Raw genomic sequence first — 15,606 nt, 5'->3', positions numbered from 1 at the left:
CAGAGCAACAACAGCTAGAACCACTGGAAAGAGAGGCCGACATTTGGGATCTCAAGCACGTGAACATGAAAACTTACCTTCCGGACTCGCTTCTTCCGGATAGCCTCCACTTTAAAGAATTGATCACAAATGCTCACATCGCAATTCTTCCCGTGGTGGTCCATTGCCGTTTGAAGGGGTACTTTTCGAGCGCGCTCCTTCTTCCTAGCAAAGGTGTTGACAAATTGAGATGACGAGTGAGGGAGATCACGTCTATAGCTTCATCCTTGACAGTCTGATCAACACAACGTTTGGCACAAGAAGGGTTCTGATTATCGATGCATGCCTCCTGGCAAAGACTGACTGTATCAAAAGGAAGTTGGGTGCTCATGCAACCAAACAGAAGGAAGAAGCCACGTGCAAGTAATCTCTTTTTAGCATCTTGGAAGGGTAGGGTGAAAGGTTTTAGAATCAAGGAGGGGATGAAATCAATAAAGGAAATATTGGTTCAACATGTGTACATGCACAAAGAGCTTGTGTTACAAGAGAATTATCCAACTTATCTTCCACAACACAGGTGAAATTGTAAGTGACTTCATTGAAAAATTTTATTTCATATTCAGAGAACTTCCTGAACCTCAATGTCTTTGATTTTATTTTCAGATATATATCCTTCAGCTTATGAGCAGTGGCAGTCTACCAAATGCATTTTAGGATCCATGGATGTGTTACATGGGTCCATAGGAGAGTTGCAATATCAAGGTAGATTGGTAGCATAGTTAGCTCAGTCAGCAGTCTTTTTCCATGATAATTTTTGCCAACTATTAGATAAAGCCAACACCCATGGTGTGTTGAAGAAACTAGCTCTTCCAACATGGAATACCATTGATTGGCCAATTCCTTATGGTGCTGTAATAGAGTCATATAGAGCTAGGTTGTTTTCAAAAGTACAACGATCCTTACGGCCAGGGATTGCTAGTAGAATCAACAAAATAACTATTTGCATGCCAATAACAGTCTTTGTAGATCTACTTAATAAAATTTCTATCAAGATTTGCATGACTATGCTCACTTATAATGCAAATGGTGCTCAAAGAATTCCTGACTTCTTGGATTATGGTTGGGACATGATAACATCCAACCAAGTATACTGTGAGGTTGTGCACAACTCCATTAAACTTAAGTACATGATTGCCACTCAAAATTTCATATTGACATTTTACTATAAATGCAGTGGAATGATTGGGAACCCATTGGTTCCAATGGATCAAGATTTGAACTCTTTTGGTCCTGAGAATGAAGCACTGGATATCACCATTAATGAGAATGACAATTTACTAGGAATTATATCACTCAGACAATGCTACACACTCGCTCAATTATGCCAGGACATTCAGGTGGAGACAAAGGATAGTGTTGCAGAAAGATTCTCATTCATTCTAAATAACAAGAAGGTAAACAAAGAGTTGAATATGACTCAATGTTTTTTATTTATTCTTGAACGAATCATTCATTAACACTACATGCTGAGAAAGGAGAATTCTGTGTAGAGATATCCCAAATGGAATTATTGAGATAATTCAAAATTCATGATTACACATACGATATGATTATTTTCATAGTATATAATAGTGAGGCAACCGATAAAAATTCTACATTATATTGTCAAACAAACTGATGATTCTCAGACAATCAATGCCATTGAGGTGATGGTGGATGCTACGATTCTCAGACAATCAGTGCCATTCAAGCAATAGTGGATGATCCTATGAAGAAGGTTGACCAAAAAGGTTGTGTTGTGGCTTTTCCTCCTACACCACCTTCTCTTCCATGTTTTGATGTCGCCTTCGCTCTAGTAGTTGAACCTTTCTAGGCTCACATTTTTGGAATTGTAGAAGTTCTACTATAGTTTTAGCTCTAAAGTTACAGCCATAATTAGCATTGTAATTATATTTTTTATTATTTACAAAAAACAAATGGAGAATCAATTTCTTTGGTATTGTAACAATTTGTCATTCAAAGTTTGTAATATATACATCTCTCTCACTCGCTCGCTCTTGCTCTATGGATTACAAACTAGAGTCTCGTACATGGATGAATTTACTCAAATGTCATTATACATTACAAACTTCCACGAGTACAATTAAAGGATTCTTAGGTCCAACATCAGTAAATGGATGGGAAAGGGGCTCATGATCCTCAGGTCGAGGCTTAGTAGTTTGAGGGGCTCGATGAGGGGCCTCATGTCCAAGTTCAGTGGATTGTGGAGGCATCTAAGGTTGGCCTCAGGGTCCTTTAGTCTTGTCAAAGGGTCCTCATCCTACTTTAGAGAGAGGTCCTCCATCAATTTTGATCTCTGTCACTCATCTAATTTCTTAGAGCTTTCCTCCTACGTGCTTTTCTCTTGTGGTAATAACAAGGAGGCATAATGAAGGAGATCTACAATCATCCTAGTTCTGAAGTTTAACACAAATTGATCATCATAGATTTGTTCTGTCATTTGCAGAAACTTTAGTTTCAAGTTCTGTGTTATATTTATGTTATGTATAAATTTCAAATGCATCAATAATGGTACTTACGGGACCCATTGTATCTCCTGACAAATAAGCCTCCAAAATGTACTTGGTGTTTATAAGGACCCTCCATCCACAAGAGTGGGCATCGTATTGTTGTGGTGTCTGTGAACCATCCAGTCGCTTGTAAGCATAAGATTATTCTAATTAATTTTAAAAAAGTACTAAGAGGGAAAAGGATTATATGTCTTACATCCAAGTGTAGCAATTCAATTGCTCCCAATTTAGATGAATTTTTTTTGCAGAAATCGTTTGCAAAAGATAGTCTCTTCAGACCACTGCAAGTTGCATATGTGAGTGTGAACAACGTTCTACAAAGTAAATAATTTGCTATTTTCAAAAATTGCGATACTTATTTTATGCATTGCAAATTCACTTACAGATCGATCTTTAGATGAGTATGTGTAACTGAATTGAAGCAAAAGCATCCTTTTGATGGTAGATGTATTATAGCTAAACTCTAATGTCGACTTCATTTGACAAATGCGTAAAGATTAGCATTTGTGGATTGAAAATAACAATCTAGATCCTTATGCAATGTACTTACTAATCATTTACTCTGAATGTTAAGGGATGACAATAAGGGTCACAGATTCAAAATTGCAAAATGTGAACCACTTTGCAAGCTAGTCCGTTGGCTCCCTGGGATCCTTCATTTTGAAGGAGATAGCTGGGTCCACAATATGTACCATACCTTGAATCTCCTCATGTAACTTTTTTTCGAGTACGCTACAAATCAATAGAGGAATTTAGAATATTGTTCAAATAAGTGGTTGTCTAAATCAATATATAAAAAGAAAAACCTACTTGTGTCGTGCAAGGATAACTATATCGGTAATTTGTCCTACTCTATCTGTGATTGCTTTGAGCCAATCTTCTCATAGGATAAACTCTTTGATTGACTCTGCATCTGCAAAACTTATCCCTACAGTAGCTCTAGCTTTGAAGTATGTAGATTAGTAGATGGTAGTATGAAGATGCTTGGTGTCCTTATATTTCATCCTTTGCCACCTACTTGAAGGCTGTTTTTACTCTTGTTTTTATTCCATGAGTCACTTGAGTAACTTCCTCTATAGCTACCTCATCTTGTTTTGGCGTTCGAGCAGGTGGTATAAGCAAGATGTCTCTCATCTTCATGTCTGTCATATCTATAGCCTTCAAGAGTTTGTTGTATCTCCATCTCATCATCTTTAAAATGGTGATATCTTTTGCCATGATTGTCACCCTATGGCTGTGGGCTGCAAGAAGAAATGTATCATGAAAAAGTCCTCAGTAGCCACCTGCAATGCCCAAATAGCTATTCTTTGCCACCGGTATCCAAGGCCCACAACGTTCATATCATCACAAACTTCCCTAACAAGCCTTTGAAAAGGATCCTTGGGAATACACAGTCCCATGGTATTGACCTTCTATGTAAATCTTCTCTCTTTTGCTTGTTGGAGAAGATGCATTGGATTTCCTTTTCTTGGATGTGAATCCCATCCTCTAGATGTTGCCAATTTTGCTATTATGGGACCACTCGTCTTCCTCGTGGTAGTAGCCTTCGTCCTTGCCATTGTAATTTATGCTCAACTACACCTGAGATCATAAAACATAAGTCTTAAATCCTCTCTCTCTCTCTCTCTCTCTCTCTCTCTCTCATGAAAGGCATGACATAACATAGTGAAGGCATGAATAGAACACAAAATTTTATCAAGTTTTATGTACTTCTATCCCCTCTATCCTTTGATGCAACTATTGATCGATAGCATGGAGTAAATCTACAATTAGTCTAGCATTATTAATCTATCAAAGTCAACACGCTTGGGCCAAATGACAAATGCTTGGGCACTTGTGGATGCTAGGCTGAAGCTATGATGCTTCCTTCCTTAGCATCCCCACCCAGCAATTCTATCCTTCTACTTGTTTTGGGGTTTCATGGAATAAAACGATTTGCATATGTCCCTGTCTGTCTATCTCTCTCTCTGTTGAATGAGATAAAGAAGGGGGAGAGAGGAAAAAAGAAAGTCAATTAATTTAAAGTCTCCATACTTAAGAGAGAAGCCAATGAATAAAATGCCAGATGAGCAAATCATTTTTATTCAAACTACTTTATTCAAATTTGTAACAGAGTTTGGAGATGTCAAAGTTGAGCAAATAAAATGCCAAAAGTCTCCATACTTAAGAGAGAATCCAATGAATAAAATGCCAGTTGAACAAATCATTTTTATTCAAACTACTTTATTCAAATTTGTAACAAAGTTTGGAGATGTCAAAGTTGAGAAAATAAAATGCCAGTTCACTAAATAAAACACCACAAAAGGGAAATGGTGCATCTCTCTCTCTCTCTATCTCTCTGTCTCTTAGTTCTACATGTGCACAACTTTGAACCTCTTTCTTTCTCTCTCTTTGTCTGCCCCTCTACCTGTCAATTCTCCCTCTCTCATTTCTCTGTCTGTCTCTCACTTCTCAGTCTCTCAGTTCCTTACCTCACACCTCTCTCTCTCTCTCTCTCTCTCTCTCTCTCTCTCTCTTTGTGTCAGATCAATGTCTATTTTTCTGGATGTCAGTTCTCCGTTTGTTTGTCTGGATGTCAATTCTCTCTCTCTATCTGTCTCTCTCTCTCTCTCTCTCTCTCTTAGTTCTCCCTCTCAATTCTCCCTCTCACTTCTTTCCATATCTCTCTCACTTCTCTCTATCTCTGTGTCTCTCTCTCTGTCAGTCCCTCACTTCTCTGGCTGTTAATTCTCCCTCTCTCATTTCTCTGTCTGTCCCTCACTTCTCTCCAACCTCCCTCAGTTCTCTCTCTCTCTCTCTCTCTCTCTCTCTCTCTCTCTCTCCCCCCCCCCTCTCTTTGAGTTCCTCACTTCTCTGGTTGTCAGTTATCCCTCTCATTTATCTGTATGTCCCTCCCTTCTCTCCCTCTCAGTTCAACCTCTCTCATTTCTCTCTCATTTCTCTCTCTGTCTTTCTCTCTCTCTCTCTCTCTCTCTCTCTCTCTCTCTCAGTTCTCCCTCTCTCATTTCTCTGCCTGTCCCTCACTTCTCTCCCTATCAGTTCTCCCTCCCTCACTTTTCTCTCTTCCAATTCCTCTCTCTCTCTCTCTCTCTCTCTCTCTCTGTACACACCATATATAGTTTACAAAGGAAAATGATATGGAGGGTTGGGAAATTCCCGATTCTCCATATCGCTTTCTTTTGTACATTTCTCTCTCTCTCTCTCTCTATCCCTCTCTCTATCTATCTATCTATCTCTGTGTGTGTCCTTCATTCCCCCTGCCTTTGTGTGTGTGTGTGTGTTTGTGTTTTTGCCTCCCTCTCTTTGTGTGGTTCTATGCATGTGTTTGTTTCCCTCCCTCCCTTTGTCTGGTTCTCTCTCCCCCCCTCTCTCTCTCTCTCTCTCTCTCTCTCTCTCTCTCTCTCTCTTTTTCTCTCTCTAGACACTTCATAGAGTGTACAAAAGAAAGCAATTAGAAGGGTTGGGAATTTATTAACCCTCCTAATCGCGTTTTGTTGTACACATCTCTCTCTCTCTCTCTCTCTCTCTCTCTCTCTCTCTCTCTTTCAAGCTCTATTGCAACTCAACTGTTTGAACACACACAGCTTGGGAACCAAAGAGCATGCCCTTAATGAGCCAATCCCTTGTGAGCTCTTACTCCTGTCATTTCTCAACTCCTAGCCTTCACCTCCCCCTTTCCTCCATCTCGCTCCTATTCTTCATCTCTCCCCGACAAGCTACTCCCATTTGAATATATATATATATATATATATATATATAGAGAGAGAGAGAGAGAGAGAGAGAGAGAGAGAGAGAACTTAGAAGCCAATGGATGGAGAGGAGGACAAACTTCAATGGATGGAGAGGAGGCAAACGGATGGTGAGGAGGTGAACGGATGGAGAGGAGGTGGATGGATGGAGAGGAGGCAAACGGCTGGATAGGAGGCAGACTTTGTTTCACTAATATTGATGTTATGTAGATCAAGAAGCTCCTTGCACAAATGGATGGAGAGGAGGCATTTATGCTAATAGAGGAACCATTGACTAAAATATATGTTTATGCTAATAAAGTACTCGTTGGATAAAAATAGTATGTGCACCTCGTTTTTTGTGAATATTAAATTGTATTTAATAATTGCACATGTGTCTCAAAAGTAGTGCCAAAAGTCATCGTATCCCACCCAACGATTACGAGTTTGCTTTAATTCTATCTTCCTCGGTTTGCATTCTTAGAGAGGCTCACACCACCATTGCTCGAGTTTCCATGCCTCGCTGCTGTTGTCGAGTTTCCACACCACTTTTGAGTTTTGTTTCGACGCCTACTATTGAGTCTCTCTATCTCTCTGTCTCTCTCTCAGGGTGTGTGTGTCATGCTACTCTCTCTTCATCTTACTCTCTGTGTGTTTCTATGTATGTGTGTGTGATGCTACTCTCTCTCTCTCTCTCTCTCTCTCTCTCTCTCTCTCTCTCTCTCTTTCTCTCATGTTCTTATGTATAGGTTTTGTTAAATACAAAATAGGTTTCATCAATGTAAGACAAGTTTCATTCAATATAAGACAATCGTGAAGGCAAGAGAGGGAGAGGGAGAGGGAGCGGATGACGGAGAGGGAGAGGGAGGGAGAGGGAGAGGGAGAGGGAGATAGTGTACAAAAGAACGTGATATGAAATTCCCAACCCTCCATATCGTGTTCTTTTGTACACTATCTCCCTCTCCCTCTCCCTCCCCTCTCCCTCTCCCTCTCCCTCATCCACTCCCTCTCCCTCTCCCTCTCTTGCCTTCATGATTGTCTCATATTGAATGAAAGCTTACATTGATGAAACCTATTTTGTATTGAACAAAACCTATACACAAGAACGTTTTCCCAACTCTCCATATCACTTTCTTTTGTACACACACAAACACACACACAAGAAGAGAGAGATCAAGTAGAGGGAGAGGGAGAGAGGGGGGGAGGCAGAGAGAGAGGGGGGGGATCTTGCTAGAGAGAGAGAGATAGAGAGAGAGAGAGAGAGAGAGAGAGAGAGAGAGAGAGAGAGAGAGAGAAACTCTACAAAAGAAAGTGATATGGAGGGTTGGGAAATTGGCAACCCTCCATATCACATTCTTTTGTACACACTCTATGTGTACACACACACACACACACACATGGGGGGGGGGGAGAGATCAAGTAGAGGGAGAGGGAGAGAGGGGAGAGGGGGTGGAGGCAGAGAGAGAGGGGGGGGATCTTGTTAAAGGGCCACAGAGAGAGAGAGAGAGAGAGAGAGAGAGAGAGAGAGAGAGAGTGCGAGAGAGGGAGAGAGAGATCAAGTAGAGGGAGAGGGAGACACTCGGGGGGTTCATCTAAAGAGATTCAGTGTACCACGTGCATTCAAAAGGAGGGATATTTTAATCTAACTTTTTGAAAAAATTTAACATAATTACAATAACAAGAGGGGTTTTAAAATTCAATTTTTGAAAAAATTCACTTAGTTCAAAAGTAAAGAGGGGTGTTTTTATTGTGGGATAAATTTTAGTTGAGGGGTTTTTTTAATACCCTTTGAACGCACATGATACATAGGCTTTCCTAGTAGTGCACTCCTCGAGGGGAGAGAGGGGTGGGGAGCAAGAGGCAGAGAGAGAGGGGGGATCTTGCTGGAGAGCCTGATAGAGCGAGAGCCAGAGAGAGAGAGAGAGAGAGAGAGAGAGAGAGAGAGAGAGAGAGAGGGGGGGGGTTGGGATGTAGAGAGAGAGGAGGGGGTTCTTGATGGAGAGCCAGAGAGAGAGAGAGAGAGAGAGAGAGAGAGAGAGAGAGAGAGAGAGAGTAGAGGGAGAGGGAGAGGGGGGGATCTTGCTAGAGAGCTTGAGAGAGAGAGAGAGAGAGAGAGAGAGGCTTGGGGGGAGAGGGAGAAAGTGTGCAAAAGAAAGCGATATGGAAGGTTGGGAAATTCCCAACCCTCCATATCACGTTCTTTTGTACACACTCTGTTTGTACACACACACACACACGCACGTGCATGCATGCACGCATGCACACACACACATGGGAGAGAGACACAGAGAGAGAGAGAGAGAGAGAGAGAGAGAGAGAGAGAGAGAGAGGGTCATGTCTAGGGAAGTCTAGAAACTACTTAATTTGAGGATCATGAGATATTACTCTTTTGGGGTTTCATGGACCTATATCTCATGATCCTCAAATTGAGTAGTTTCTAGACTTCCCTAGACATGACCCTCTCTCTCTCTCTCTCTCTCTCTATCTCTCTCTCTCTCTTTGTAAGTTCTCTGTCTGTTCTCCATCAGTTCTCTCTAGAAATCTTCCTTCAAAAGGGTTTATACACACATTCAAACCTTGGTTTCATCTAATAAAATGATTTGCATCATCCATGTGCAAGTTTGAATAAAATGATTTGCATCTCTGTCTCTGCTAGTGTATCTCTCTTCCCCTCTATCTCTCTCTATCTATCTCTCAAATCTTTTCCTCTGTGTGTGTGTGTGTATGTGTCACTTCTCTGTCAATTCTCTCTCTCTCTCTCTCTCTCTCTCTCTCTCTCTCTCTCTCTCTCTCTCTCTCTCTCTCTCTCTCTCTCTCCCTCTCTCTCTCCCCTATCTCTATCTATCCCTCTCATTTCTCTATCTTTCTCTGACAAAGAGAGAGGGGGGGGATCTAGCTAGATGGAGGGAGACACAGAGAGAGGGAGACAGATAGAGAGAGAGGGAGAAGGAGAGAGAGAGAGGGGGGGCTCTAGCTGGAGAGGGAGATTGAGCAAGAGGGACAAGGAGAGAGACGGGGGGATCTAGCTGGAGGGGAAGACAGAGAGAGAGGGGGGAGGATCTAGCTATTGAGGAAGATAGAGAGCATAGGGGGGGGAGACAGAGAGAGAGGGGGGGGGATCTAGCTACTACTAAGGAAGATAGAGAGAGGGGGGGGGGAGATAGAGAGAGAGCGAGGCAGACAGAGAGGGGGGGTCTAGTTGCAGAGGGACACAGAGAGAGGGGGGGAGAATCTAGCTGCTCAGGAAGATAGAGAGAGGGGGGGAGACATAGAGAGAGTGAGACAGATAGAGAGGGGGGGTCTAGCTTTAGAGGGAGACAAAGAGAGAGAAAGGGGGGGTGGAGCTGGAGAAAGAGAGAGAGGGGGGGATCTAGCTACTACAATTGCATAGAGAGAGAGAGAGAGAGAGGGGGGGGAAGGAGGGTCATTCTTTGCATGCGTGGCTGAAATTTGCATGCATTCATTCTCTTTCTCTCGCCTCACTGATTTCATGGTTCGTCTGCTGGATCGTTGTTGTAGACCTGAATTCGACTCACTGATTTCGTGGTTCATCTGTTGGAGCGTCGTCGTAGACCTGAATTCGTGTGTTGCCCTCCCGGACTTGCACGTCATCCTGCTTTGGTTCTGCCCTAGTTGTTTCTGATGATCTTCGCTTGAGGCACACGACTCCGTCTGCCATCTGCCAGATTATCTTGTAGAATTTTGTGTTTTTGATCTTCTGAGGCTTTGCCTGGTTGTCTCTGGCTTCGCGGTTCTGGCATATGCTGGTGTATCATTAACGCATAAATATTTGATTGAGAGAATTAGCTGAGCACGTTACGGTGCCATTTCGTCTATTGCGGGTTAATTTGTTGTCAATGACATTGGCAGCAAATTAACCCTAAGTCTCCCTCTTCTCTTCTCTCTCTCTCTCTCTCCCTCTCCCTCCCTCTCTTTCTTTCCCTCCCTTCCTCTCTACACCTCATTAGATTATGTTACAGGTTGCATTACGTCAGGTGTTATATTTGCAGTTGCACGAGGTCCCAGTGCAAGCATGGAGGAGATACATGTGACGAGGACCATCAATACATACACGTTGGAGATGGTTCTAAACATTGTCATCGGATTCTATAAATTATGCATGCATGCGCGATGGTATTGCAAATTGCATCGGTCGTTTTGCTGTGTATTTGTTTTTGCAATGGCTGGAGTAGATCGATCTAGTGACTACATGGAGACTGACATTGGGACTTTTGAGAGAGGTCTTCTGCAGACTTCTCTTCCTTCCTTCATTCTTTTTTTGATTCATCAATGAGTTTTCAAGATCTTCCAAGTTTTATATTGAATTGACAGTGGGTCCTTCCTTTTTGTTTTTGTAGTGCCCAACCCCGTGGCTCTTGTTTTCGAGTATTGATCACCTTTTTATACTATTTGCTTCTCCTAGGATTGGCAAAGGTTCTTCTCGCACCACTGCCTGGGAAGACTGCCCCCTCTGCGTATGAAACTCCGGTGATTGCATGCTCTTCGAAGGTCAATGGTGTGGCTAATGCAAGACTTAGTACTGCTCGTGACCTCCCAAGTAAGTTGCTGTTCAAAATTTTTTAAGTTCGTTGACACGCTTGCACACTGTCTTACTCTATTTTGCATTCTAAGATTCGTTCGATTAATAGACGCTGCATACTTTGCTAGACACGCTTGCATAGTGTCTTACTCTATTCTCAATTCTAAGATTGGTTTGATTAATAGACACTGATTACTTTGCCTCTTCTCTCCTTTTTCCAATCTCCTCCGCTCCTACTCTTCTTCCCCTTTCCGCTCCTGCTCTTCTTCCCCTTTCTTTCTCTATACTTCATACTCCATGAACAGAGATTGAGCTGCTATCCCATCGCACCTGAGTATGCCACAGCGTGAGTAAAACCTCCAAACACAAGCATTTTAGCGCATGAAGTTGGCATTCTTTCTTTTACATATAGAGATACCAAAATTTAGAGAACTTTTTCTTTGTTGATATTTTTTATGCACTAGTACACATTTTTTTATTTGTTGTAAAATATTAGGTCTATCTCCTCCTAGGTCTGCATGTTCATTCATGGAAAAATTAGCTTTCCCACCTAGCCTTGCATTGACACCTTTGTCAATAATTTCTCCAAGCAAGGCCCCAAAAGAAAGCTTGCTCAAATCCTCTGCTATTAGGAAGGCTTCTTCTAAATGATCTTTAAGAGGATCGTTCCAAGTTGTTGCAGAAGAGGCCTACGCCCAACGTGCAAAAATCTGACCTATGCCTTTTTTTATTTACACCACCTATAACTTATAATAGTTTTTTTTAAATTTTCCTCAGTGAAGAAGCTTGTGCGAAGACATTCGGGGTATGTGGACTTTAGGTGTAAGATTAGCACACGTGTTGTTCGCTCGAAAAAAATTGAAACTCTTAAAAGTGGCTTGTGCAAAATGAAGCCTAGCGTTGTTAATGTCATTAATATTGACTCAGACTAGGTAGAGCTTGAGCTTTAAATTTATGGTATTGCAACTTCTACTACCAAGAAATTATTACATGGGAACTCTATCCATTATGCTTGAGAGTTTGTAATACTTTGAAGTTGTTGTGATTGAAATTATAAGAATATTGTTTTAGGTGATAAGCAAACACTTCTATTCTTGTAATATGAGACATATAGTTGCAAAACCAAGTATTGAATAATTGCATTTTGCAATCATGCACAACAACACAAAGCAACTATAGACGCGCTTGGTGGACGCGCAAAATAGCGGGCGTGTCTATAGGCGTTGCTTTAGTAGAGGAATTACGAGCGCGTCTACAAGCGCGTCTAACAACTCGTCTATTTGCGCATATATTAACACGTCTATTTGCGCGTCTAAACTGAGAAAATACGGGCCCGTCTAACATCGCGTTTATCAGCGCGTCTATTTACGCGTGTATTAGCGCGTTTATTTGCGCGTTTACACTGAGAATCAGATGCGCATTTAGACGCATAGATAGATGCAAACCAGAGAATATAGAAAGTGAGATTTTGGTGTACATCATTTCTTTCCAAACATTGCCCATGATTACCAAAGCACATAATTTTAACAAAAACATCAATGCTTTTTTGCAAGCCCACATCTACAAGAATTAAGTGAGGTGAGGAGAATGAAACAATATGTAAAATAGTTTTGCCAATATCAATGATGGGGCTACGGATCAATCTCATCATTAATGAGATCAACCCTTGCCAAACTATCTACTTCAAAATCCAAGCAAGTGTTTATATCTACAAATACATTCAACCCACTACTACTTGTGCTACTCATGTGCTCATCGAAATCAGCATCACCAATGGTAGGCTCATCCTCATGGGTAATGGCCTCAATATCTGTATCTCCTATCTCATGATCATCCTCCTCTCTCGTATCACAGTCATCATCACGTCCATGGCCATGATCATCCTCCATACGCTCCATATTAGTAAATGTACTATACATCACTTTGGAACGTGGCATAATAAACTCGAGCATTCTCAAGCGTGGTGGGATCTATTTCCTTTGAGCTCACATACCTAGAAATGAAAAAGTACAACATATTAGCAATATGCATTCAAACTTGCATGGAGCATTGATACGCATCATATTTTGTATCATGTAAAGTACCTCACAAGTCGCCCATCTTGTAAATACAATCTTTCACGTCCTTCGATGCACTATGTGAAATGCTAGTAGGGAGCTAGTAGGTAGTATGAACTGAACCCACGAGAAGGTGGTTGATTAGTTGCTTATAATTATTCACTCACAAATTTGAAAGGAAAAGGATATTATGCACATAAAATACTTACTTGGAGCATCTTGTGCCAATCATGAGATTTCAAGCCATATAATTGCTCTAGCACACAATAGTTACAAACCCTTACCGGCTCATGCCAAGTGGTGGAGGAGTCGTGGAACCGTCCCAAATTCTCATCCAATCTCCTGCGGTGAGTGATTGTGGGAGGACTTCATTCCAAGGGGCAACATATCTAGGATGATCAGGTGGGAGAAATCGATGGTGATTCTCATAGATGACCTTATTCAATGCGTCTGCCCATGAGGCAACTAGCGAAGGACCACAAACAGGACATGCATGGTAACCCGATGTAGTGAGACCTGAACAATAGATGCAATTAAGAGTTGAAGGTGGGTTTAGGGTGCCACATCCTTTGCCTATTCATAATTAGAAGTGCAATGCTTACCTGAACACTCGCCATAGCCTGGGAAGTCATACATCGTCCACATCAAGACTGCTTTGCACTTGAAGTCTCGTGACGAGGGAGGCCTGCTCACATCATGCACCTTGATACCTCTCCAAAGTATCTCTAGCTCGTCAATCAAAGGCTCCAAATAAACATCAGGGTTTTTGACTTTATGTTTCCCTGGAATTAGAAGGGACAGCATAACATGTCCTTTCTTAATAGCCATAGAGAGTGGAAGATTATAATTCACCAATATCACTGGCCATACACTGTAAGATGTGCTTTTGAGACCAAATGGGTTCTTACCGTCCATAACCAATCCAAGTCTCAAGCTCCTAGGTTCTTCCTTGAAGCTTGGCCATGTGTCTTCAATATGCTTCCACACAGGAGAGTCCGCGAGAGTTCTCCACTTGCCATCGGTTGATCGATGGGAGGAATGCCATGACATGAGCTCTCCAATAGATTTGCACTTGAACATATGTTGGATGCGAGGGATTATGGGAAAATGTCGTAGAACCTTATGAGGCACGTCCAAAGTTTTGAGATCTGCTCTATATCTTGCCTCTCCACAAGTAGGACACTCTCTTGCATCCTTATGTAGTTCACGAAACAAAACGCAATCGTTGACACATGCATGGATGCGCTTGTAATCTAATCCTCCAAGAGAGGTCACATGTTGCCTTGCCATATCTCTTGAGGTCGGTAATTTATTCTCCCTTGGAAGCATTTTACACAACAATAGCCTACACGTGAAGACCATAAATGAGGAAAAGCATTCAAGTAATTGACCCACTAGTATAATTCACCATGTTTGCAAAATAGACTTTAAAGCTTACTTGAGTAATGCATTCAAACTTGCATTGCTCCATCCATAGATGGTTTGCAAGTTTAGTAACTCAAGGGAGGCACGTAGAACAGAGAATGTGCACCCCTCAAACAGTGGAGTCGATGCTGCAGTAAAAAGATCATCCTGCTCCATGTTATCATCCCTTCCTAGATGGACATATAAATCCCGCACCATATCATCAAACACCTCCTCCTCCACGGCTTCATGAGTTAATGGCGGAGGGCTACTATCACCATCACTCCATGCATCCGTAACGGTCCCTCCTGAAGATCCCACCTCATATCGCCGACGCTTTGCCTCCTCACAGCGAGCATAGGGCAACATATGCGGGTGTGGCACTGCATCCTGTATCAAATTGAAACGGGATCATAACTCAAACATATAAACACCCATAGGTATCTCAATCAACCTTAACTTACAAGCTCTTACCCTATTTACGGTCACATCCCATTCTCCATACTTTGAGATGTGATTAAGTGTAATCCTACGTGCATGATGTTGGGGTAAAGGGTAGTGTGCCCACCCACTTGTACAGTGCCCATGTATACTTAATATATATGAAAGAGGAATAAGCTGGAGTAGCTTTTGCTCCACCACTTTTGGTGTCTCCTCCTTACCCCTTTGTGTCTGCGCTCTCTTCTCTCTCAACTGGTATCAGAGCCCACGGTGTTCGATCTACGAGGAGCTCTCTGAGCTTGGCAATGGAGCTGTCGGGAGGCTGATGGCCGTCGAGCACGGGCATGGAAGGAGCTATTTGTTGGCGACGAGTGGTGGCTATGGCGATGGCGGAGCTCGTGGCGATGGTGCTGGAGTTGTCGTGAGTAGTCCGTTGTGGGAGGAGGCCAAGTTGCAGGGCTGTGGCACTGGAGGCCACTCATTGATGGAAGTGCGTTGCAGATTAGCTAGAGGCATGGAGCTCGTGGAGCTCGTTCGTCATGGTAGAGAAGCATTGACATTGAAGATGCTATGAAGGCATTGAAGGTGCACTGTGGGTTGAGCCGGGGAGCCTTGCGTTAGGTGCTCGTTGTAGTTCCATCAATGGAGCTACTGTTGCATAGAGGCCGGCTTAGGAACCGTCATGGCGGCTGCTTTCTTGCAGCTCGTTGGAGAAGCTGAAGCCTTGGTTGCTACTCTAGGCATGTCTGCTACTGCAAACTCCTTTGAGATCGACTGAGTCGCATGGGTGCTTGTTTGAAGTTTGAGGCGCTGAAGTGTCTCGGTGGCTAGGAGCCTGGCTATTGTGCTATGACTCAGAGAGGCACTGTTATTGCTTGTTCTGTTTG

This window comes from Dipteris shenzhenensis, chromosome 13, assembly GCF_047967505.1.
Source record: "Dipteris shenzhenensis isolate YYH24624 ecotype China chromosome 13, Dip_SZ_1.0, whole genome shotgun sequence".
Classification (NCBI taxonomy): domain Eukaryota; kingdom Viridiplantae; phylum Streptophyta; class Polypodiopsida; order Gleicheniales; family Dipteridaceae; genus Dipteris; species Dipteris shenzhenensis.
The sequence above is the reverse complement of the archived record's forward strand: the minus strand, read 5'-3'. Positions refer to the sequence as shown.